We start from the raw sequence: 26900 nt of genomic DNA, 5'->3' as shown, positions 1-26900 counted from the left end.
CAGAAAGCAGGATAAGCACTCAAAGAAGCAAGGCTCAAACTGAGGGTATGACAGAGACAATACAGTAAAAAAAAATGAGGGAAACAGACAATTCAGTCAATAAAATAGACCAATTATGCCTACATAAGGGAACAAATAAAGGCAAAAGGAATGACAGTGGGACCTGAGAGAATGACAACAAGCAGAACAGTTTGGTGAAAAGGTTGCACTTTTGTTTTAGTGACAACAGATTTAATGAAGACAACTAAATGGATAGTCACTAACTAAATGGTGCCACAACAAAACTTGAAATTAATTAAGACTTGTATCTGCCTATAATATTTTGCAGCCAGAGAATACATTATACTATGTACATGGGTGAGAATATGAGGTCAAGGATAAACCTTACTTCTACATTTTACTGAAACACCATTTAATCATTCGCACTACATCTCTGGGCCTACAGAGATAAAGCCCTGACTATAGTCCTGGTGGCCCAGTTTCAATTAATGCTCAGATGTCTGACAGAGCAGCACAGAAGAATGGACGTTACCATCCCTGGTGGTTTAGTGGTTCTGTGGGCATCTTATGTGATGATCCTTCCTGGAGGCTGGGACATCATGTCAAGAAGCACAGACCACAGAGATGAATAGGGTGAAGACAAGGCTGAGCTGCCACAGAGGCAATGTGTTAAACAGCATGTTTCCACAGCACAATCACCCCTCAGGTCGTACCATACAGAACTTAGGGAAAGGAAGAAACAGGGTAGGTCATAAAAGTATAACCCCCCCCCGGCTAGAAGATGGACAGACCACCACCCCCAAAACTCCCTTAAGATCCTCACTGGATCCAGCTTAAATTATGGGATTGAACTGGGGATGACTAGAATGCTGGTAGACCCAGCAAAGGACATGGGGCAATGGAGCTGCTTGTTAGAGTAACAGAAGGGTAGAAAAATAACTCAAAAAATGTGTCAGTCTCACCTAAGTACTCTTCAATTTACTGGCACTCAAAATAAATAAACAGATTTGGTTATTAAATGAACACTTTTTAATTGCTATTTATAAAAATGAATACAATAAGAAATGGGACTTGATGGGTTTCATCACATAACTAAGAGTGAAAGGATGAAAGTAGTTACGTGAAGAATTCAGCAGAAAGTATAGCTAATAAATATACTCATCCTAAGTGGAGAAGACAGAATACAAAGATAGTCACTGCAGTAGCAATCCCAGTCCATTATGATGTTCGGCTAAAAGTGGCATCAGCCTGTTCCATCCTCACTTCTTTTTGGTTAAAAATTATCATCGGCAACATAGGCCAGGTCAGTGCTGACTAGACATCTGAGGTAATCTATTTCTGTGCACATCAAGTCACAAATATAAAGCTCAACTCTGAAGCCTCGGTCCAAATGAAGGGGGCATCTGAAGGCACCTTATAAGTCCTGGGAGTAGCCTCTGTACGATATGTGTTGCACCAAATTCAAGATTTTTATTTTATGGAAACTTTAGAAAGAAATAGGTCTCCTGCCTTTTGAATCATCGCTGTATAAAGAATGGCAACCCTTGTTCTCTGCCATCTCAGCAAGAAAGCGGCACCCCCCCCCCCAGGTCATCTTCCAGCCTCCATCCCAAGTCTAAGACAGCTTATCAAACTTCTACTATTATAGTGAGTACACTCACACAGCTGTGTTATGTTCATTATAAGAATCACTGCTGCACTATTATCACTTAACCTGTGAAGAATAATAAAATTATGCTACCGGGGGGGGGGTATGTGAAGGTGGATTCTGTATCATGCCCTGTAAGGCTACCATGGCAATGCCTGCTCTGCTCCTGGACTGAATGTCTACTCTGTAATGCTTAAAAAAAGTATGGGTTGGGGTCCTAGTGGCTACTTCACAGATACCCGAGATACAAATACTCCAAACTGAAACATTTTTAAAGAAGGCAGCTGTGGTGGTTGCTGCTGCCCTCATTGAGTGTGCCTTTACTTGTCTTTCCAATGTTTTTCTATTACTCTCACAACAAAATACATTGCAGTTAGTCATCCTTTCTGAGAGCAATTTGCCTTGTCTGCCTGGCATAAAGGAGACAAAGTTGATCAGATTGTCAGAAGTTCTCAACTCCTTCCTTCTAGTGACTCAGCTAACTAGGCTTATCTCTTAAACGTAAATATCATACTGCCCTTATTTTAGGGTTAGGATAAATACTGGCAGCTGGATGATCTGATTCAGGGTAAATTCTGAGACAATTTCTGGCATAAAACAGTGACTAGATTTAAGACATGACAGGGCATCTAAGAAAGACAAGACTATTTATGTTTCTTTACAAAATAAGGTCTACAGCTCAGGGCTCCTCCTAGCAGATGAAGAGCCACCAGAAAACATATCTTTCAGGATCAAAACTTAAGGGCCACTAAGCCAATAGGTTCAAAAGGGGCAAAAGTTCACTTTTCACTACAACACTAACATCCCAAGAAAGAGTAATAAGCTTGTTGAGAGGAGGGGGAACATGGTGCAGGACTCATTTCAAAAACTACTAAAGAGTAGGTGAACAGGACTTCCAAGATGGCTGCACATTGAGTAACAGCTTGTTTCTAGATCTCCCAGTGTCAAAACAGAAACTCAGCAGAGAAGGCAAGTAGACTTGTGTTTATGGGTAAATTTCAGTAACTGGCTAGTAAGTGTACTGCCTGTATGCCAGGAATAAACAAATACAGAAGACTGGAAAAAAAATCAGCTACAAAATGTGAGGAAGAAACAGTGACTGGGGAAAGTTCTGCAGCTGTTCAGCAAAAAGCAATGCAAACTTCAGACATGGTTTCCAATAACCTACAGGAAGATATAGGACAACTGCACACACACACTTGGTTAAAATAAACAAAACACTGATAGACTATACACCAAAAGTATGGAAAAAATGGAAGAAGCTTTAAACAGATATTCAGATGAGATGATAAAGCTGCAACAATTAGAAGCTGAAATGAAGAAACAACAAAAGGATGGAAAAATGGAAGAAGCTTTAAACAGATATTCAGATGAGATGATAACGCTGCAACAATTAGAGGTTGAAATGAAGAAAAGGCTGGCTGAATATGAAACTGCTCAGGAAGAGATTTTTCAAAAAATAATAGAATTAGAGGACAGAGCACATAGGGAAAACCCGAGATCTTCAGCTATACCAGAGAAGCTGGAAGGAACAGACTGCATTACATTTTAGGAAAGCACAAATAAGCAACTGGAATGGTATCCACAGCAGGAGTTGTTACTTGAAAGGGCACATTGTGTCTATGCTCCAAACCTAGCTATAAGAAAGCAACCTACACCTTTAATAGTAAGGATGCAATCCTACCAGCAGAAGGAGTTGTTTCTGACAAAACTGCGGCAGAAGGACAAAACACAAAGTGGGAAACAGTAGAATGTGGAGAATGATTACTCATTGTACACCAAGCAAAAGATAAGTGAATTAATTCCACTACTCAGAGAATGTTGAGATGCAGGTGTGAGATTCAAGCTGCTGTATCCAGCTGTCTTTAAGGTATTCTTCCCTGCAGGGACAAAATCATTTTTTGAAGTGCATGCTAAGGAGAAAATACAAACGTTTGCCCAACAAAAAGTGAGCTGTGAAACAGGAGAGTCTGCTTCTTCTTCCTCTGGTAATAAAGTCCACAGAGAGACTGTATCTGTGAAACCTTTTCCAGTATTTCGACAGAAAATGGAGAGAAGGAAGGGAGCAAGAGAGTTGACTTAAATAATTGACAGTACGTTGGAAATGAAGCAGAGGCAGGATATGGACAATGGAGAAGAACAATAATAAAATCAGTAACAACGTGGGATTGCAATGCAGTAATTAAATCTGGAAATATTGGACTTTTTCAAACATTGTTGGATTTGTGGGGGACTCAACTATATGCCCTACTTCATGTCATTAGTGTTCAGAAAAATGCTTTGGGGATGGGAAGGGAGTGAAGAAAGCTTACTGTAAGTAAAGAAACCACTTTCTTTTCTTAATAGTACTGTATTTGTGGTGCATGGTTTTCCTTGCATGCTACTTTTAAGTGCAATGAGGATTGTAAACAGGTGGTGTTATGTTGTTTTTCTTTTTCTCCCCTCTTCTCTCTCTCTTCTTGAACAGTTTTGAGAAATACAGACAATACAATGATAAAGAAAGAAACCTGGTTAAAAAGGCATGACTAAGTTAAAATTAATGTGCTTTTTTCATTCTTGGATGGGGAAATGACTGATTAAGGACTTTAGATTGATTAGTTTTAAGACAGAACAAGTAAATAAAAAAATATTGAATATTATGAGGCTTTGTTTTTCTAGCAAATGCATGCATGTATACTAAATTGCAATTCTGCAGCTGGTTTTCATGTTTCCATGGAGTGGAGACAATCTGATAAAGAGAAACTGGAGACAGTCTGGTGGGAAGGGGATTGGCTGAAGAAAAAGGAAAAATAAGAAAAGAGAAACACTGGCTAGGACAAACATTGCCTCCCAGTAAGAGGTTCTCCAGTTTGATTCTCGGCTGGGGTGCCTTCTGTGGGGAGTCTGCATGTCCTCCCTGTGGTCATGTGGGTTTCCTCCGGGTACTCCGTTTTCCTCCCACATTCCAAAGGCATGCAGTAGGTAGACTGGACACTCTAAATTGGCCATAGGTGAGAGTGTGTGTGCTGAGTGAGTGGAATGAATGAACTTTAGCAGCAGGGCTAGCCACCCAGCCGTGTAAACCTTGGCTCGAGATGACTGTCACTATAGAAGTGACACCCCGAACCCATGTGCAAAATCGGAAAAGGGGTTGAGCATGGATGGATAATGTTCTCTGAAAAGAATCAGGGGTTTCCCAGCTGTGAGGGCTTTAAAGATAATACAAAACCAATTAGACTTGAAGTAAAGTTTTCTCAGTTTTTTTTTGAAATGCAGTGGGGATATTAACAAACAGGTGCTTTTTTTTCTCCCTTCTCTCTTTTTCTTTGTTCAGTTTTAAGAAATGTAGGCACTGCAATGAAAAAAAGGGGAAGAAAAGGGGGGAGAAAGGGTCTGGTTAAGAGAGTACGACAAAAGAAAAATCAGTGTGCTTTTTCCCATGCTTGCATAGGGAAATGACTGGGTTAAAACCCTAAGCGTTATCCAGTAACAAGTTTATTACAAAGTATGTAAATGAAAAAGAATATTGAATATTGTAAGGTTTTTTTTCTGGTAAACAAGGCACCCTTGGCAGTTTTTTGTCTGGTTTGCATGTCACTAGAAGACAATTTGATAATGAGAAATAGCTTGGAGAAAGTGTTTACTGAAAGCATTCATATTTTCTTAGCTGGGAGAGCTATAAAGATAGACACAATCAAATAGCACTTACTAATAGCAAAAGCTTGTACCATGCACCTTAGCATGACTAACCTTTCTTTTTTGTTGACTCTAGCATGTCTGTGTGGCTATCAACTTAGAACTTTTGTTCTAATTATGAACCAAAAACTTCAATATTTGAAGATGTACATAGTTTTGTGTGTTATTATTAAGTTAATAGGTTTTAGGGGGAGGTTTGTTTGTTCTGTTTGAGGGCTTTCAAAAAACAAAAAAAGTTATGTAAATGTGGCACAGGCACAAATGAATACGAAAAAAGACCAACCTGCTAAACAGTACATGTATGTAACATAAAAGTTGGAACTAGACATTTAATAAAAAAAACAGTTATACATAAAAGATGGTTATAATAACTACATAAGAAAATGATGCTTTCTGTAATGTCTTTAAATCTGAATGGTCTTACAGATAAATATAAAAAAGAAAGAGTAGTGAACTATATTAAAAAAATGTAGAGTGCAAATAGCTATACTACAGGAGACACACCTCGAAAGAAATGAACACGTTAATTTGATAAAGAAAGGTTTTCAGGACGGTTATTCAGAAGAATATCTGGGGCAAAGGAAAAGACAAGTACTTATATTAATTGCAAGATGAGCTCCAATAGTGATAGAAGAGGAAAAAAGATAATAATGAAAGATGCACAGTACTAAGGGGATACTGGCTAAGGAGGACGATTACACTGGCATGCATTTACATCCCACCTAAAACTGCTATAATGGAGTTTAAGAAAATTCTGGGAGAAATAATCAGCTTTCAGCAAGGAATATTACTTATAGGTGGAAACTGAAATTAGGTTTGCAACAGTGAAGATGCGTCTGGGAGCCTAGAAGGGAAAAATATAACAAAGGAGGGTAGATTTTTTGAAGAAATTTAAGAAAATGTTTGGTATGGAACATGTGAATTCACTACTAGGAGTCTGTAGTGAATTTACATATTATTCCCCGAGATACAAAAATTGGGCTAGGCTAGATAAATTTTTATATCTCACAGGACCATCTGCATTTAATTGAAGGTCTTGAAACACACCCAATAACTATTTCAGACCATGCGCCAAAAATAACTAAAATAAAAATGCAAGGTTATGAAATAAAATATGAGACACTGGCACTTTCCCACCTATCGGCGAAAAAGAAGGAATTTAATTAATGGGTTTTAGAATTAATTCAGAAGCTACTAGAGAAGATAGAATTTTGTTCTGAAAGCATAAGCTAGGGAGTCGGATAAAATTAAAGTGAAGTTTAAAACTTGGGTGGAAATAAAAGAAAGGGAGATATGGTTAAGGAATAATAATTATTTAGAGGGACTGACAAATGTAAAGTATTGCAAAATAGGGGGAATCTCTCAGAACAAGAAAAAGGAGAAACTAGAGTGCTAAACAGAAATTACATCCCTACAGAGGGATTGCCTCGATAATATGTACATGTTTAGAAAGACTACTGTTAAGCAACTGTTGTTGCTAATAATTCTAGAGCACAAAATCTTTTAGCACAACTCAGGCAACAGAAAGTGGAAAGTGTAACCAAGCTTAGGGAGCCTATAACAAGGAAGATAGAAGAGATCCTGTGGAAGTATTAGAAATATTTTGGAAATTTTATGACAGTTTGTACAAAGCAGAGAAATATGGAAATCAAAAAAATGTACAAATGGAAATGTTTATGGAAGAATTAAATATACCAAGGTTAGAAGTACATGAGGCTCAATTACTAACAGGACAGGAAGAGATGAAATAAAAATGGCTATGTATAACCAATCTACAGGAAAGACCCCAGGAACAGATGGTATTCCTGTGGAAGTTTGGAAGTTAGGAGGGGAAAAAAACTGATAAAGATATGGAAGGTTTTAACAGGAGGAGATGTACCAGCATCCTGGAAGACAGCGGTGGTAAATGTAATACCCAAAGAGGGTAAAGATCCATTGCATCCAGCTTCATACAGGTCCATTTCAATAATAAACCATGATTACAGAGAGTTTGTCTATAATGGCTAAAAGAATGGCAAAAGTGATACCAAAATTGCTAGATATGAATCACTGTGTTTTTTGGAGGGGAGGCAAACATCTTACAATATTAACAGAACACTGATGATCCAGAGGGAAGCAGAATGTAAGAAAGTACAACTTTTATTGGTGGGTCCTGATACAGAGAAAGCATTTGACAGAATAGACTAGGACTTCATGAGCAGGGCAATGGAAGCATTTGCTTTTCCTGATACAATTATAAGGCTGATTAGAAGTACATATGTGGGATCTGAGGTGAAAATTGAAGTGGATGGGGTCCTCTCTGATAACTTCTGCTTGAGGAGAGGAACCAGGCAGGGTTGTCCGCTTTCCCTTTGTTGTTTGCATTATATTTAGAACCACTGGCAAAGAAAATAACGGACTCAACAATTCAAGGATATAATTGGTATGGTAGTCAAGAAAATCTGTCTCTATTTGCAGATTATATTATTTTATACATCACAAAACTAGAAAGGGACATTACAGTGATGTGGAACATTTTAAGACAGTTTCAAATCTTCTTGGGATACAAAATTAATGAAGCTAAAACAAAGGCAATAATGGTAAATTATGTACCCACACATGAATTGGTCCAACAATATCCATATTTATGGGGACGTGATAAAATGAAGTATTTAAGAGTACGGATTAGAAATGACTCTGTTGTGGCAACTAATGATATCTGGGAAGAGACTAAACAGAAGATAATACAAAAATTGAGAAACTGGAAACTTTGTTGTATGGATATGGACATTAAGATACAAGCAGTTAAAATGATTTTAGTCCCTTTACTCTTATACACAGGTCAGGCATATTTTTGTTATCAACCAGCAATTAAAAAAAGTGTTGTAGGATTTTATCTGGGAAGGGAAGACAACAAGGGTCAAGTGGGATAAGCTGATTCTTACAATAGAACAAGGCAGACTAGGATTACCCAATTTGAGGGGGTATTTTAGAGCAACTCAATAAAATATCTTATAGCACAAGCAGAAAACTATAATTCAAAGTGGAAAGGAATGATGATGATACAGGGAGGAAGCTCAAGAAATAAGGTGAGATTAGGATTTTGGATGCAGACACTTGAGGAGAACAAAAAAAAACCCTACACAGCATTATATTCATAAAATAGCAGGGAGTATTCTAAGAACTAAACCAGCACGAGAATGGAGAAAAGAGATTTTGCCGATAGGGAGGATTGTGGTCAGGGATGCAAACAGGCAACAGGGGACTGGAATTTATTGGAAAAAAACTGGCAAAGGAACCAATGTATTGGGAGCAAATAACTATAAAGGGAAAGGTAACAGAATGGCAAGAGGCCAATAATTTATTTGGACTGCAGGTTAGAGATTGTCTTCCCTATCAAGGATTGATATCAGGGTAAAGGCAAAGAGAAAGAAATAGGGGGCTCCTGAATGAAACACCAACACTGGTAAAGTTTTTAACAGAATCTAGAACAGAAGCTGCTGTTCAAAAAGGAATAATTAGTAAAGCATATAAAATATTGCATGAAAATTATAAGAATCAATCAGAGGAGCTTAGAAGGGATTGGGAAGAAAGACTGGATAAGCAATTCACAAAGAGACAATGGGGGAATATATATATACCTCTCAAATATGCAACAAAGTCTAGAAAATTTAGGATCTTTACCTGGAAGTGTTTACACCGGAATTTTTATACCCCAAGTAGACTCCAAAGAATTTTTCCTCAGGTGGATAGCAAATGTTGGAGGTGTGACAGGCAAAAAAGAGGTGGCTGGGAACATATTTTGGGAGTGTAATAAGCTGGCAGACTTTAGATTCCCTGCAGATTGCTCTGTCGGAGATACTGGATAAGCGAATTGGATTGATTGATTGGGGAGATGATTTTTCATGATACAGAATTGGAATTGCCTAGACATAGTAAAGCCTTGCTGAATCTAATTATGGTGGCTGCCAAAAAAGCATTTACTAGAAAATGGAAATTAAAATCTAGACCAACTTTACTAAATGTAGTGAATATAGTAAAAGAGCTACAACAACTGGAATTGGGATCTTTAGAAAAGGAAAGGAGCAAACTACATAAGAAAAAGTATGAGCTGTTGGAATAATATATGCAGAGAAAGAACAAGGTTTAAGAGGCAGGACTTGAATGAGCCATATAATGCTTAACTGACAATGACTGGATAGATTATAAATGATGTATAATGTTTGCAATACAGTTGTTTCAAAGGTGTCTGTGATGCATAATGTTTGCAACTAAAGTGGTGTCATTTTGTTTTTCATTTATATAAATGTAAGACTGTCTATGTCATATGTGAAATTTTAATAAAGATGTTTGTTGGAGAAAAAAAGAGTAGGTGAACAAAGGAGGGATTCACAGGAAGATGCACAAGACAACTCACCGAGGAACAACTCAAACACTGATGAAATGCAGGTTTCTTTGTTATAGCAGGTAAGACATCCACTAAATCACACCAAACAGAGAATCCTTCAATGTGTCCTAGTAAGTTTGCCTATCGTTAAGTTTACTGGCTTCTTAAACAGTATGCATAACTTTACAGAATTATTTCTAGAAAAGTACTAGGCTGAGACTGCACAGCTTGGGATGCCTTACTTTTGAATCCTAATGACCCATTCTGTTATGCCAGAAGGGTTCAAAATCTTTCTCATGGTAGTAGTATTTTTGTTCGTGAACGAGCAGAAAACTGGTTAACACACTAAGGGGCAGACTATTAAAACTAGCCTATTTTTTATCTTCTTTCTCTCTACAGTACCCTGGAAAAGAGCAAGAGCATGGAAATACATAAACAAAGCTCCCTAATTAAGCAGAAGAAAGGTCATTCACTGCCCAACACCTCCCCATATTGGTAATCTAGCATAAAACTTCTCTACATGGCAATTTTTTTGTGATGTAAAAAGTCTTAAGTCTCGGGTTCCTCATATTGCACAAGGACTTGAAAAACATATCTGCATAATCCTCATTAGCATAGGCTACAGGAGGTTCTGCATTTGTCTTCCAAAGTGTTATAATCTGATGCAATACATATGGCTAGGTCCCAGGCTATCATGGACAATTTACATAGTGGACATGAATGAATACCTCTTTGCTTATGTACCAAATCAGTGTGGTGTTGTTTGCTATTAATTTCGATGTGATAAATTGCCACAGTGTCTTGCAAAACTAAAGGTCGGTATCAATCTCAATTTCCTTCAATGATAACATGTTTGCCTACCAGAGTGGTACTCCAACCATCCTGCATCTTCAGGTTCAAGCAAAATCTGAGGCATCAGATAAGGCCTGAAAAAAGCCTGGTGTCACAAAGAGCATTTACTGGACGGCAAGTACATGCTGGGACAAGTAACTGAATTCACTGAATCAAAGTCAGTAGTTTCTCTCAAAGGTTGTGGTGTTGCTCCCAGAGATTCTTGTGGCACCACTGTATACTTCTCATGTGGAGTTTGGTCAATGGCACCACTAAGACCAAAGAAGGCACAAATTTTGTAATTTTAAGGCATGTTGGCAAAGAAATATCCACAGAGGAGAACTGTTTTTGAGGTAATACGAGTTCTGTTTTCTTAGCTCTGTGCTCAATATCACCCTCAGAAAAAAAACATTCAAGACAAAATGGCATTAGGCTAGATTTTGGCAAGTTCAACTAAATCTGTCAGCTAGTAAGTCAGTGGGCAGTGCATTGAAGGACTGCTACAAATCTAAATCAGAAATATATCGGCATACACAAAAAAAAAAAAAAAAAAAAAAAGGTCTTGAAGAAGCAAATAAAGCACCTAGTGAAGTTTGAGGATACAGTAAAAGACCAAATGGTAAGGAGGTGAGCTGGTAGCAGTCCTGCATTGCTCTGAAGTCCATAAATTGCTATGGACTTTGTGGACAGGAATACGCAGATAAGTATCTTTCATTTCTGGGATCATCATTAGTACTCTTCACAAAACAGAGGAAGGATGCCCTGCAGTACAACCATTTACAAATCTGTAATTTTTAACTGCTTGTTTAGTCTGGATAGTCCAGGATATGTCTCAAAGCACAATCCATCTTTGAGAGAAGGATCAGTTTAGGCTATAATCCATTTTCTGTGTTCCTCTTTGCGGACGTTTTCTAAATATCCATGCAGTAAGAGTTTTTTCACAATGTGTTATGCTGTCTGGTCTGATTAGATAGGTAAGTATTCTTTTGAAAAGAGGAATGATTCTGAATATTACTTCACCAGTTGCAATAATGTCCCATACCCATCTAGTTAGCAGAATAAAGAAGTTATGTCTTACCATAACGTTCCATCTGTGTTGTAGATCTTTATTCATTCATTACTGATAGGATATGCCTTTCCCCCGTTTCCCCTCATTGCAAAATTCCTCCAGAAAGCTCAAAGGTTGAGAAGCAAAGTGATCCTCACTGCCCCTTATTGGCCCCGTCAAGTCTGGTTCCCTTTCCTATGGCCTCATCTGATTCACAGCCTGTGGATCCTGGATCAATCCTAAGGTCTGCTATCTCACCTTCAGGGACTGATTCACCCCAATCTCTACAGCCTCAAGCTCACAGCTTGCCTTTTCCACTTCCGATGATTGCCAGGCTACCTGATATTTCATTTCCTATCCGTGAGATTCTTCTGGCTTCACACAAACCTTCCACCAGGAAAATTTATTCTAGTAAGTGGGTTAGGTTCTTTGCATGGGCCAAAGATCATGACATAGACCCTTTCTCTATGCCTGTTCAGAAGATCCTACAATACCTGACTACTTTTCTACATACAGGAGCTTCAGCATTGACAGTTACTGTACATTTAGCAGCTATCGCAAATTTTCACAATGGATTCGATAATACTTCTGTTATGTTGCATCGTCTGTGCAAAACTTTTTTGAAAGGAGCATTACATGTTAAACCTCCTGTCAAGCCCCCCATAAAGCCTTGGGACTTGACTTTGGTCCTTCAGTCATTAACAAGTCCTCCTTTCGAACCTTCTAATTCATGTGATATAAAATTTTTGTCTTGGAAGACTCTACTTCTAGTAGCCCTTACCTTAGTGAGAGGAGTATCTGAGTTGCAGGCCTTGAGTGTCAAGAGACCTTACTTGATTTTCCACAGGGATAGAGTGTCCCTACGTACTGACCCATCCTTCTTGCCCAAGGTAATTTCTGGATTTTCAATTAACCAATCTACTGACCTGCCGGTTTTCTTCCCTCAACATTCAAATAGAGGGAAATATCTTTTGCATACCCTTGATGTTCATAGGCATCTTCATTTTTACTTGGACAGAACTAAATCTTTCAGAAAAACGGATTAATTATTTGTGGCCTTTGCGGGACCCAGACTGGGTAAACCTGTCTCGAAAATTACTCTATCTTCCTGGCTTTGAAACACCATTACCTTTATCTACCATCAGAATAAACTGTCTTTACCTTCCAGAGTAAAGGCTCATTCCACTAGATCGATGGCTACTTCTGTGGCTTCATTCCAGAGTCTCTATGGATGATATCTGTGCAGCAGCCACTTGAGCAAGACCTCGTACCTTTATCACTCATTACAAACTGGATTTGGCCTCCAGTGGATGAGCATCTTTTGGTTCTATGGTGCTCAGGAATATCCTTCCTTAGGGCCACCCAGGATTCAAGTAGCTGGGGACTTGGTCCTATCAGTAAGGAATGATTAAAGATTTACAACATCAGATAAAGAAGTTATGTCTTACCATAATGTTCATCTCTGTTGTAGATCTTTATTCATTCATTACTTCCAGCCCTCCCTCCCCCTGCTTAAACTCCTGGTGGACTTTAGGATCTCCTAGTTAAGGTATTTGCTCAGAGAGAGACTCCTACTGTCTCTTTTACTATCTCTATAATATAAGGGCGGGCAAACTCGATCTGAAGAGACTATGAGGGGGACATTATGGGTAGGTCTTAGCTGAGAGTTTTTGGCTGGCGCAAGCTTGGAAATGGCAGTGTCAGTTCCAAGGATGAAACCGAAGTCCTATTAGTAAGGAATGAATAAAGATTTACAACATCAGATGCATTTTCTTTCTGAAAACAGAAAGCCTTCCTCCCAGGATGCATGAAAGTGAATAACTGAAGAGGTGAATAAGACTGCATTAGTCAATAATTGTGGTTTCCTTCCCAAATTGATGAAAACTGACATCCCCCTCCTCTGCCCTGCTGCATGCTCTGGCCTTTGCCTCTTTTCCAAGACTGCTTTTTTCCCTAAGGCCCTTTTTTCTTAAAAATGCTGTGTCCCTGAACAGTTTCTAAAGAATGGCTACCATTTAGCTTGGCAATTTAGTTTACATACAGGTAATAATAATTGATAGATTTGCTTAAATGACTTAATGATCTTCTGTTTCTCCTTCAAATTTATGAAAGTCTTCCTAGGAAGGGGGTCTAAAAGAACTACTACATCAAGGGACATTTAGCAATGTCCCCTTAAAAATCCTCTGATAGAGGATGTATTCTTAACAATGCATGCATACTCCTGTGCCTGCTGCTGCTCCCCAACTATTCACATCAGTTGCATCATATCCATATTTACTTACACGTTCTGTAACTTTGAAAGCAGCTAAATCAGTTTACAAATTTGTTATGCAGGAGGGCCTCAAATGTGATCTCATTAATCATACCCTTAGTTTGCTTAGATATGTCTTCCTGGAATTTTATCATATGACTACAGCAATTAATGGCTCTAAAAGACAGAGGAAAAAAATATGTATGCTATTCATCAAATCATTCCTGTACCTTGGGTGCCCTGTTATAGGGGAGGGTGCAGGTACCGCAAGCAAACTCATAACACCCAGCAGAATCTAAAGAAACTTCTGCAGGGTCTGCCACAAGGTTCTTATATAGTGACTTGCAACAGTCCTGGACCCTGTAAAACCTCAATGGTTTCTTAGGGATTTGCAAATGAGAATTGGTTTAGAGGAATGCAGTTTCAGCTGCATCCTCAAATACTTAGAACACCAAGAAACCAACGCTGGTCTTGGCTCATATGTGCTCCGGAAATTTACATGCTCTTTGTGGGTAACTTAAATCTCTTTGGAGCATTATTTGAAGTGCTCCCTCATTAGGTTCAATGTCTTGCCAACTGAATTCTCTAAAATGCACCTGTGGATTTCCTCTCCACCACCCATTCCAGTAGATCATTTCAAGCAGTCATAGCATGAGGCTAAGGCTGTAGCCTACTGAACCCTCTTTGAATGCCAGAATAACCAACAGTAGAGTTTAATCAAGCTTGCTTTGATCGAGAAAAACCTCTGTGCTGGAGCAAAGGAGTTTGGCCTCCAGTTTCTGGTCACCATCAAGGTCTTCAACCACAGATGGACTCAAACAAGAAATTCTACCAAACAGTCCTTTGATGGAATATAAAATCTACTGCAGAATGGTATGTGATATCTTGTGATCTCAGATCTGCTAACTTGCTCCATGCACAGACACCTTTTCAAGCAACATGGAAACTCTGCCTTCTTTATCTACCTTTAAAGCTGCAGAACAGTCCTCCAGTTGCAGGTCACCAAATCTTGCCCAAGTTACTTTTAGGAAACTGTTCTCAAGACTGGCTTCACTCAAAAATGCAACTGTAGTTCTTTCCATACTATTACTTAACCAGTTACTGCCTCATACATACTGAATATCTATCTCTTGTCTCTCAAAAATGCTCACAAACTATCTGCTTTTCTTTCTCTTTTTTTCCCCTATCTCAGTGCTGTTTCATGCATTGCATAATTCTCCTACCTCATACTATTACGGGTGTATACTTTCCATCAGCTGGATTTATCCTGAGTTTGCTAAATTTTCAAGGTGTGTTGGACATCATATAAACAACACATGAATACATTTTTTCTCTTTTTTTTCCTACTATACATTAGTGCTACAAAGTGTGTGCCGCGGTGGTACAGCGGAAGCATTGTTGCCTCACAGCAAGAGGTTCTCTTCTTCGATTCTCGACTGGAGTGCCTTCTGTGTGGAGTCTGCATGTCCTCCCCACGGTCGAGTGGCCTTCGAAAGCTTGGGCATCGGGCTGGAAACTCGGCACCATAAAAATCTACTGCCAATCATTAGCGGACAGAGTTCCGCTGTGGCGACCTCTAACAGGGAAAAGCCGAAAAGACAAACAAAAAAAAAAAAACATTAGTGCTACAAAATTGTACACAAACTTAGTAAGTATAAATGTACATTTACAGGAAATGTAATCTTCTGTGCTGCAGTTTCACAATGTTGTAATAATTTTTGTGTCATGCCTTTTGTAATTTCCAATTCTTCTGAAACTTTTCTTCCTAGCCATTGAGACTTTTCCAGTTGATAAATACAAACAAGCAAAATAAAGACCACCATGAGTCAGTCCTCTGGGTAAGGGAACACAAAGTTGCATTTCCTATAAAGCAACCACAACTATTGTAAGTACATAGTGCAAAAGAGAAACTATACAGGCAGCACTCTACAATGAAGTTGAAGCCCACTCAGAGCAATCCAAGGGAACCACATGTGTGGACTTTAAACATAAATGTTCTAAAACGTGTAAATCACATTCTTTAACACCATCTAGGATCATGAATGTGAACAGTTTTCCAATGATAGTTCTGTGGGGTATTCACAGGCACTACCACAGTGACTCTAAGTCTCCCAAAGGTACCACTGGGAGAGGGGAAAGCTGATATTTCAGTGCCTTCCCCCCAATCTTGCAAGAAGATTTCTTCATTACAGGAAACTGGTTTACCTTAGAAGAATATCAGGAAGCTGATGGGATCACAAAAACCCTTCACTTTATCATCTTTTGTAGGTCTTCAACCAATTCCTAGGAAACACACTTAAAGAGGGCATTCCCAAGGAAGGCATTCAGAAAGGCATTGCTCAACTTATTCTTAATGAGGGATATCCTGAATCATGCCAGATAAAAGTATGCACATTCCTAACCCAATTGCCCTCACCATGGCATCAACACAGACAATTACAAAAGACTATATATGATAGTCTACTAAGGAAGACAGTTTAGAGTCTTTTTCAGGAGTTTTCGACTCTTAAACCAGGGAGTGCTGCTAGATTTACCACAGCCTGCTCCACAAAGCAGGGATGAAACAAGGAGAGGTAAAGCATATTAAGAATTAAGGGACCTAAAGTCCAAAGCAACAGAGAAAATCCTTTTGTTCATCTTTCCAAAGACTTTAGATTTTATCTGGTAACAAACTGGAAAGGTGAAGGATGTCTCCAGGACCTATGCTGGTTCAAAGAGATCACAAAAGACTCTACTCTTGTATGTCCTGTCAACATATCACTACACTCCATCAAGAGTATGTAGATAGTATTTACCTCCTAAGGAGCAGAACAAATGAGTCTAGATGCTTCCAGGCTGCATCAAAATCATCTTTTAAAACAGAGTCTATAGTAGAGATATGGATAAAGGTTAATTTTTCTTCCTCTAACAAACAGAGAAGGCAAATGAGCTGCAGATCAATCCAAAGAGAATTTCATTAGTGTTTCTCCAACAGCGGGGTCTTCAGGAGAGCCACATGAAGAGAAGTCTTAAATAAATGTCAGTTTTAGAAATCAGGGCCTTAGTATTTTAGGAATCATTTCGCCAAGGGAAGAATTAGGGAGAACAAAGTGCTCACCTACTGCTAATTTGGGGCATCTTACAGTCTGAGCTCACCAGACACTTAACGTAACAAGTAAATGGAAGACAGAAACTAGGTGCTGGATTCCACAATGATTTACAACTAAGGAGATGCCAGGTAGTGAGAACATGCCCACACACAAGCAGATTCCATTACGCTATACATGAAACTGCATGGAACACATCTAGAAGGCATTCTAGTGGGCTCACCAAGTGTAAGGCAGCTCATAGGACTTCTCATATCTAATCAGTGTGCCTCCTTTGTTCCTTGGGAAACAACACAAGTCAAAATTGCAGCACAGTGGTGCAGCAGTTAGTGATGTCACCTCACAGCAAGAGGTTCTCCAGTTCGATTCTCGGCTGAGGTGTCTTCTGTGCGGAGCCTGCATGTCCTCCCTACGTTTGCCTGGGTTTCCTCTGGGTGCTCAGGTTTCCTCCCACATTCCAAAGACATATGTCTGGAGCATTTCTCCCCCGGCCTCCGCTGAAAATGGGTTCTGTCCCCGTCGGACTTTACCGGTAAACAAATGCTAAATAAATAAATATGTCACTGCAAAATGGATGGGTGCCTTGGGGGCTAGCAGTTCGGCAGCAAAACTGTAAGTTGCCAAGGGAGCATAGGTACATTACCGGCTTTCTTTTAAGAACCTGGGTAATACTGCAGTTTCTTAAATGAATACTGATACTGCATTCACTGATGCTGTTACAATCTTAGGGGTTTAGTAACTGTGACAAACTCCATGAAAGAATTTACTACAGTTACAAGTTGAGAGTATAGCAGTCATCCTCAATTTCAAGAACATGTTTTCTTTGTTTTTGGGTTCTCAAGTTTGGGTTGGGGGTGCAGTGTAGGGAACTGTCCAAAGCACCAAACAACTCAGCTATGGCTTTGAAACAAGCAGACTCTCACAGCCTGACTGCAGGACTTAAATACTTTGCCCGAGCAAGCTGGATGGATAGTTGCAGAGGCGTTCTGGACACTGAAGAATGGGAAGAACTATGATACACACAAATGCACATTAATGCCAGGTAGCTACTTCTACTACTATCGTCATCAGCCAATGAGAAGCACCAGCTTGATGCCCCATTTGCTGGGGGAAAACAGACTATAAATGAGGACCTGGTTGCCACCAAAGGGATGCATTCTGAAGGAACAAACTGGTTGATGCATCAAATTATTTCTAGTCTAAAATCATGCTAGCAATCCTTTCTACAAGGACAATTGAGACAACTCGGGATTAACATGGCTAGGCTTGTAAGAGCTCTAGGGCTGCTAGCCTAATAATCTCCTACAGATCATTTTTTTTCATTCTCTGTGAGGTGATGAAAGGTTGCTTTGTATTACAGATGACTGCACTGATACAGTGGAAGTTGTGAAGCAGTCTCTCACCCTTTATTTACAGATCCAGGAATCTAACTACGTGTTTTCACATTTATGAAAACTGCCTCCAGCACGAGCAATGATTCATACCAAGGCATCATTTCATCACATTTGGAACTTTGGCATGTAACAAAACTGCTTTCATGATTAATTTCACAAAGACATGCCACTTTGTCATGTTCAGGAAAATGCATATCTTTTAAATAAATCATTGATTTGTTTCTGGGTGGCAAACTATTTACTGTACTTCTACATTTCAGCATTAGGTGGCTTTACAAATTTAACTCAACTATATTTCCCTAAATGATAGTATTTCATTCAAAAGTAGTCTGTGTGAATTTATACCCAGAAAATGCTATGGTGCACTTTTGCAGAAGATTCCTACATTCTTCACACTGGGGCAAAAATGGCTTTTTGTCATAGCCTTAACTCCTCTCTCTCATACACCCGCACACATAGTAAAAAGGAAATGTCACTTTGCTAATTCCTTTAAAGAATATTTAAAGTAAATACATAAACGCTGCTTGATTTAGCAGGAAACAAAGACAGGCTCCAAGCAGGAGCACAAACTCTTTTACTCAAGTTCACTTCAATCTGTAAAAAGACATTCCTTCTTTTGTATCCAGTCTCTTCCATACAATTTTTCACAAACATCTATGAAGTAAAAGTACATCCGGGGTACCACGGCTAAACTCTCAACAGATGCCCCACACTGTGAGCATACAGCCCCTGTTTCTATTGGTCCTTTGAGCTCAGCCCCTATGCCATTGATACAGGATGATGTCACAGAAGAAGCGTTCACCATGCCGCCAGAGATACCAACAAGGGTAGTCTCTGCAACAGCGACTTCAACTCCACTTCCGAATCAAGAAGCGGACAGAGCTATTAAATTTCAAAAAAACTTAGGTGCCATACCCAAACAGAATGTCCAGGATAGTTCTCGTTTTTTACCCTTTCCGATAAGGAAGCAAGCTTCAACGCGCAAATGTCTTGGCAGTTGGGAGACCAGGAAACGAAAGTTTTCGGGAGAAAACGCGTCGTATCACAGAAGGAGACAAAAACATTAGAACCATTGTTCTTTAACATGTCAAGTTATGTACTTTCTAAAAATGATCAAGACTTGTTAAACAAAGGACTATCATTCGTCCCTTCACAGGGCAGTGTTTTATCAGACATACTTATTGATTTACGCCTGTTTGGGCGAGCAGTTGCTTTAAAGCTATATTTTTATACAGACGCTTCAAGACATAAGACTGAAAATGTATCTGGTTTGCATTTCCACAAAAAGAAAAGTTCTTATACACCTCCATTGCCAGCACATGTTGAATCTTTTATAAAAATGTGCGAACAAGACTTATATCAATATTTCTTTAGCGGTGAAAGAAAATGCTTGTATTTCAACATGTCTAGAGATATTAGACTGTCTTTAAATAAGCTGATTAATGATTCTTCTATTGTATTGAGACCAGTAGACAAGGGCGGTGGTATTGCTCTGTTTGATTCTGAGAATTATCAAACCCTGATGTTAGACATGTTAAATGATGATGCGACTTATTTAAGGATAGATCAAAGAAAGCTCTCAGGAATCATTAATGCTATTAAAGACGACTTATATGATCTACTTATGTGTTGTCAGTTATCATCTAGTCTTTATGAGTTTTTACTTAATGATAGCCCAGTTGTTCCAATCATCAAGGGTTTACCAAAACTTCATAAAGGTACCTTTCCCCCTCCTTTGTGTCCAATTGTGTCTAGTGAAAAGTGGGTCACAGAAAATATCTCTATATATTTAGAAGACACACTTAGACCTTTAGTTAATGAGGTCCCGAGTATCCTTAAAGACACTTATAAGCTATTATCAGCTTTAGATACATTAGAGACACCTCTTATAAAAGGTAAACATTTATTAGTGTCCATGGACATTCAAAGTCTTTTTACTTCTATCCCTAATGATCAAGGGATACAAGCAATAAGAGAAGTACTCCAAGTCTTTCCTTCTGTGGACAGGAATCAGGAAATTTTAATATGTCATCTATTAGATTTAGTTTTAAATAATAATGTATTCTCATTTGAAGGCAACCTATACTTACAAGTATCCGGGGTAGCCATGGGCACCCCATGTGCGAATACATACGCAAACCTAGTCTTATATCACTGGGAAAGGGAATATGTTTTTACAAGTATTTATTTTAGCAAAGTTTTAGTCTATAAACGTTTTGTAGATGACATTTTAATTGTTTGGTATGGTTCCACAGAAGAATTTTATCTATTTAAAAATTATCTTGAAAGCACGACAAATTTTCTCAAATTTACAGCAGTAACTTCTTTTGACTCGGTATGTTTTTTAGATGTCTCTCTAGATATTAGAGATGGTACACTGACTTCAACATTGTATAGAAAATTATGTTGGAGAAACACAATTTTACGTTATGATAGCATGCACCCATGTCATGTTTTCAGTGGGATAGTTAAAAGTCAGTTTATTAGACTCTCTAAGATTTGTAAAGACAACATGGATCTATTAATAGAGGCTGACAAAATGGAAAAAATATTTTTAGATAGAGGCTATGATCAAGAGTTAGTTAAGAATATCAGAAGGCAAGTTTTAGATAGAGCAGAAACACCTAGAACTGCAACTAGATACAAACACTCGTTTTTTCCTCCTCATGCAAATGAAAATAAAAAAAGCACAGATCTGAGGGTGAGTTTTGTGACTACTTACACCAATGATAGTGTAAATATTAAGAAAATTATTGCCAATAACTGGAAAGTTTTACTAATAGATTACCGTACTTTGAATTTAGTAGGTAAGAACCCTCACTTTATCTATAGAAACAACAAGAATTTAGAAAGACTTTTATGTGATAAGGCAAATAATGGAAGACTTGATATAGTACATTTAAGGAATAATTTTGGTACGTTTCCTTGTAACCATTGCAATTATTGTAAGTACCTAACTAAAAAACAAGAATTCATACATCCAGATCTTTCCTATACATTTGTACCTAGATTCCAGGCTACCTGTGATACCACAGGCATAATATATTTGGCCACCTGTGAACAATGTTCAGTGTTCTAATGAGGCCTGACAAAGAGGAAGTTGAAAAATTGCATTTATAACCATCAATATGACATCAAAAATAAAAATGAGCTTAATGCTCTAGCAAAGCATATCCAACTTTTCCCTGGTCATACCTTTGTGTTTAGAGTATTACAAATAGTAGAACCGAACATTAGAGGTGGTGATTATATGAATTTATTAGAGTTGAAGGAACTGAAATGGATCCTTAGGTTAAAAGGTCACTATCCCCCTGGACTCAATGCTTATGTCTCATTAAGATCTTTTTGAATACACGCAGATGAATAGTTGTATATTTATTTATCCATATTTACTTATTTATCTATACATATATTTCTATTTATTTAATTATTCATCTAATTGTTATATATATTTACATATATTTATAACATGGAACCTGATTTTAAACTGATTTTAGCATGGATTTATAGTATTACATTTTTCTTGCAGACAAAGCCCTATAATTAGATAATGTTTTATAAATTCTATACATATATATTACTTTGTTTCTATAAATAGTAATATAGTTTAAAAGTAAATAAGAAGATTTTTCATAGAATAGTTTGAATATTATGCATAAATATTTAAGTTTTTTATCCAGGGACTTTAACCTATGAATTCTGTAGAATTTTGCACTGTTTAGTTTGTATATTAACGTGCATTAAGATTTCACAGGCATATTTTATATGAGTTTTCATATGCCTTAATTTGAAGCAGTGAGATTTCTTACATACTTTTTATTAATGCTTTTATTTAAATTTTAAATTATAAATTTTTTTATAAATAGAAAAAGTTCTGCACTACCTATTGTGTTGCTCAGATGAAGCTTTTAGCATGCATAGTCATGTTGCTTGAAGCATTTCCCTTTTAAGGGTTGATTGTTTTATTGTTAAATTAATTGAATAATTTGAATGTATCTTCACTATATATTCTCTGAAAGTTCATTCACTGTATACATGGTCTGAAGAAGCGTATCAGGAGATACCTTACCTTTGTTAAAATAAAGTCTTTCTTCTTTTACTGATAACAGTCGTGGTGAGTTTAAGTTTTGCCTACCAGTACTTCTTGTCATAGCCTTAACTCCTCTCTCTCATATACCTGCACACATAGTAAAAAGGAAATGTCACTTTGCTAATTCCTTTAAAGAATATTTAAAGTAAATACATAAACGCTGCTTGATTTAGCAGGAAACAAAGACAGGCTCCAAGCAGGAGCACAAACTCTTTTACTCAAGTTCACTTCAATCTGTAAAAAGACATTCCTTCTTTTGTATCCAGTCTCTTCCATACAATTTTTCACAAACAACTATGAAGTAAAAGTACATCCGGGGTACCACGGCTAAACTCTCAACAGATGCCCCACACTGTGAGCATACATATACCTACTCCTACATATACAGAAGTTATAAAGAATACAGCTACAAATGTCTTTTACATAGCATAAGAAGCCATAACCTCCACAAAATCAGACTCTCATACACAGAGCATATTACTCACACCGTTCCCACTGACATTACATTAAACATACATAGTCACCATATGGTGGCAGTGGACATGGTTAAAAAAAAACAAAAAAAATATCTGAGGCTAAAAGTGTACCAAGCCAACCTCAAAAAAAGCAGATAATGCAACCTGGTAACTACAGAAACATCTCAATAACTGCTGACTTCACTGTGCATAAAGCAAACAAACACTAAGAGACTTTATTAGGATGTTATGACAACATCATACTCCCTGAGATCAAAATTAGGAAGATCTCCACTAGCTTTAGAAGGATTAAGGCTTGCCACATCTGCTGATATACAGGGATAAAGTCCTGATTATGATCCAGGTGACTTCAGTTCAATTAGCAACTCTGATATCTGTATGAGCTGTCACAGGATAGTATGGTCAAGCATAACCTGGGGAAGGAACAGTGGTAGGTACAATGGACAACCTTGCCTGCACCAGGCAACAGCCCAGTCTTCCTGGGGTGGAAGGACTGGGATCACTTGTTTTTACTCATCACAAACAGGCATTCACAGAAGTCTGTACCATAACAGGTGAGGATGTTAAGTTCATCTACACAAATGAAAAGTGGCTGCCTGCCCCATAACCTGACTTTCACCTGTGAGGGGTTGTGAAGAAGTTGATAAGATTCTTATATCTAACAGGGAATGAAAAGGTCATAGGGTTCTTGCCTTCCAGGGGAAATGAATGGGCCTATCTCACCCTGACTGGAGGAATGAATGGTCCAGCTGGGGGACTGGGTTGTGAAAATGGGAAGAGAGAAAAGAAAAATGATTAATTATGACAGTCTGTTTCTGTTGGAGTAAACAACCTAAAAAGGTCCTCCTCCTGGCTAAACATTAGGATATGATGGCTATACAACATTCTTACAAACATGGAAAAAAATGTTCTTTGTAGCTTTTGTCCCTGAGCTCGTTAACCATCAAGCGCTCTCCCAAGTTCATTTGTTTTGGGTATGAGGGACATTACTATACAAGGATGAGAGCCACCCAAGTAAGTTGTCTTACACGTACCCATGAGGGTTGCTTGTGCTCTCACTAGGACACATTTCTGTGGTCCAAACCTCACCTGTGTGGTGGTTTGGGAGACAAGGTACTCATGTCACCTGCCCATTTTGCCTTCTTCCATGCAAGTGCATGCTTTGACATACCCACTAGGTTAAATGCTTGGTGAGGCAAATCCATTAGAGCATAAACTGCATTGTCCCCCCTTCCTCGGAGGGGTGTGGCCTACATGCATTTTGCTCCCCCTGGATAGTCCATATATTATCTTCCCCTGCCTGTGTCTTCAAACACCCTAACCGTTAACTGAACTTTTGTTACTTAGGCTATATTCAGGGCTTTATCCCTTTATGCCACCAGTGCAATCTGGGGAAAAAATTCTGTCAGATGAAATCCTATCACCTTGCATGGCACCCATAAATCATGAAAAAAACTGTCCTTCAGTCAGAGGCTAAGGACATGGTGTCAAAGACGGATTCAGTGCTTGTCAGCCAGGAGTGAGATGTACAACCAATGTGCTTGCCCTTCCTTGCAACGGGTACAAGTACTGAATAAGAAATTTTCCATATCTACTGTATTTCCTCTAGACCTCTTCAAATTCCAAGATGACAGAAACGAAAAAATACACATGATAAAAAAAAAATCAGTTGTGAAGGTGATTTTGTTAAATGCCAGAAGCCACAAATATGCATTGGGTGATTTAGCAGCTCTGCTTGAGGATATTATTTGAATCACCACTGAAACATTGTTTACAGACCTAAAATGCATGCATGTACAGTGAGAAAGGTATTGGTGTCTCCAACTTTGCAAAATAACACACAACAGTTGAAAAATCAGATCAGGAATAAAATTTACCCCTACAATAATAAATATCAGCAGTGCTGAATATACTATTGACAGGGATATATTGTGCAGAGCCTATTCCCCCTGCAGCACATGAGCACTTGGAATTCTAACTATCTAAACAATGACTGGCTACAACATAAAATAAATATGCCCAAGTACCAATTTACTATGTTAATCAAAACAGCAGAACAAAAATAAAAAAGCCACCTAGGGATGGCAATATCACAGTTATACTAATAAAATAAAAATTACATACTCATCACAACTATGTATCTTTGGTGTCTGTTTTTTTCCCTTCCTCAACTGCTGGGTTTCAGATCTACCTTCAGCCACTTCTAAAGACTTGGATCCACAGCTTGAGCACCTCCCTTTATCCATAATCCCCTTTCTAGTAGAATTACTTCAGATCAAGTGTGACCTTCCTTTAGTCTACAGTGTGTTTAAAAACAGCTATCATACGGTAACAATATAGAATGATAAAATAACATCCTAGGGAACTGGAGCTCATCAATCAGTCAAGCAAAGCATTATAATTTAGGTCAAACTAGGAGACTTAGGAATTAGAAAAATTGTGAAATAGGAAGGGGGATGGAGGGTAAGAGATTGGGGAAGGATGAAAACAGACAACACAGAGGGGTAGGAGGGTGGTATAATGGTTAAGGTGTTTACCTTACAGACACAAGGTGCAGGGTTTGATTCTCACATGGGGTAATTGGCTAGGCTTAAAATGTCCCACAAGGGCAGTTAGCCTAGTACTAATCTATGATCTATGATCCTATAAATTATGATGAGTATATAACTTTTATATATGATGTTGTCTTTTTCGGCCATTTCTCAACCCATGGGGCAGACTCTCCAGACAGAAAAAACAGGGTGGTCCTTAAAGAAGGATGTTGCAGAGTATAATGGAGCCAAATGATGGCATATTCTAGATACGATACCCAATTTGTAGTGAACAATGAAGGTATGGGAGTTTCACCAAGTGGCAGTTCAGCAAATCACATCTACACAAACTTTAGAAAGCAGAGGATGTAGCCACAGATCTAGTGGAATAAGCCTTAGGTGGTCTAGGAACTGTCAATCCATTCTCTTTGCAAACAAAAGAAATGCAATCAGTGAGCCACTTGGCTAAAATCACCTTTGAAACAGATTTACCCAGTCTGACTTTGGAGAAGGAAATAGACAGTTGGTCTGATTTTCTGAAATCCTTCATTCTGTGGATATAGAACTTGAAGTTGCCTATACAAATCCAAAAGTGCAGCATGTACTCTCCTTTACTGGAAAATTTGAAAAGAAAACAGTAAGGTTAACGGATTAATTCATGCCAATTTCTGAGGCTACCTTAGATACAAAGGAAAGGTTTAGTGTGGAGAAACACCCTGCCCTGGTGAAAAATTAGAAATGGTGGCTTAGACTAAAAAGGCTGGAGTTCTGATACTCATCTGGCTTATGTGACTGCAAGGAGAAAAACAGATTTCCAAGACAAAAAATTAAAATCTGCCTTGGCAGCTTGTTCAAAAGGGGGTTGAGTTAGGGCTTGTAGAAAAATATTTAGATCCTGGGGTGGAATAGGGTCCTTGATGGGCATAAGAGTAAGAAAGTCTCTTTAAGAAAGGCTTTACACAATCTAGATAAGGCCAAAGAAGATTAGTTATGTCCTACATGGAAACTGAGATATCTGTAAGATGAATCTTTACAGCTGAATAACTAGCACCACTGTTAAACATGGAAACAAGAAAGTGGAGAATAGCTGAAATGGACACTGAAAATGGATCTAGTTGTCTCTGGACAAGTCAGTGGGAGAATCATTTCCATTCACTCTTATACACCCTTCTGGTGGAATCCTTCTGATAAGATATGAGGATGTGACTTGACTGGTGATGAATACTAGGAAGGTCTAGCCATCACTGTTGGTGGAAAAACCACTCGTTCAGTTTGAGGGTCTGAATGTCTGGTTGAGTTAGTCTCGATTGGTGAGAGAGAAGATCTCGGGTCAGATGCAACATCCAAGGAGGGTGTACAAGATGAGGCCACAGAAAGGGAACCATACTTGATATGGCCAGAAAGGAGCAATAAGGATTACTTTGCACTTCTAGTACAATGCTTTCTGTAGGAATCCTGGGATCAGTGAAGTAGAAGAAAAGGCATATAGGAGTCCCAGGGACCA

At 38.4% G+C, this 26900-nt stretch overlaps 1 protein-coding gene across 4 annotated transcripts in view; it reads right to left on the bottom strand.

Annotated features, from left to right (window-relative positions):
- The window catches only part of LOC122791373 (aminopeptidase O (putative)), a 2634672-nt gene that overhangs the window by 602181 nt on the left and 2005591 nt on the right, over positions 1 to 26900 (bottom strand). The window lies entirely within an intron of this gene.

This window comes from Protopterus annectens, chromosome 17.part0, assembly GCF_019279795.1.
Source record: "Protopterus annectens isolate FY-2018-M chromosome 17.part0, PAN1.0, whole genome shotgun sequence".
Lineage (NCBI taxonomy): Eukaryota > Metazoa > Chordata > Ceratodontiformes > Protopteridae > Protopterus > Protopterus annectens.
This window is presented reverse-complemented; position numbering and strand designations above follow the sequence as displayed.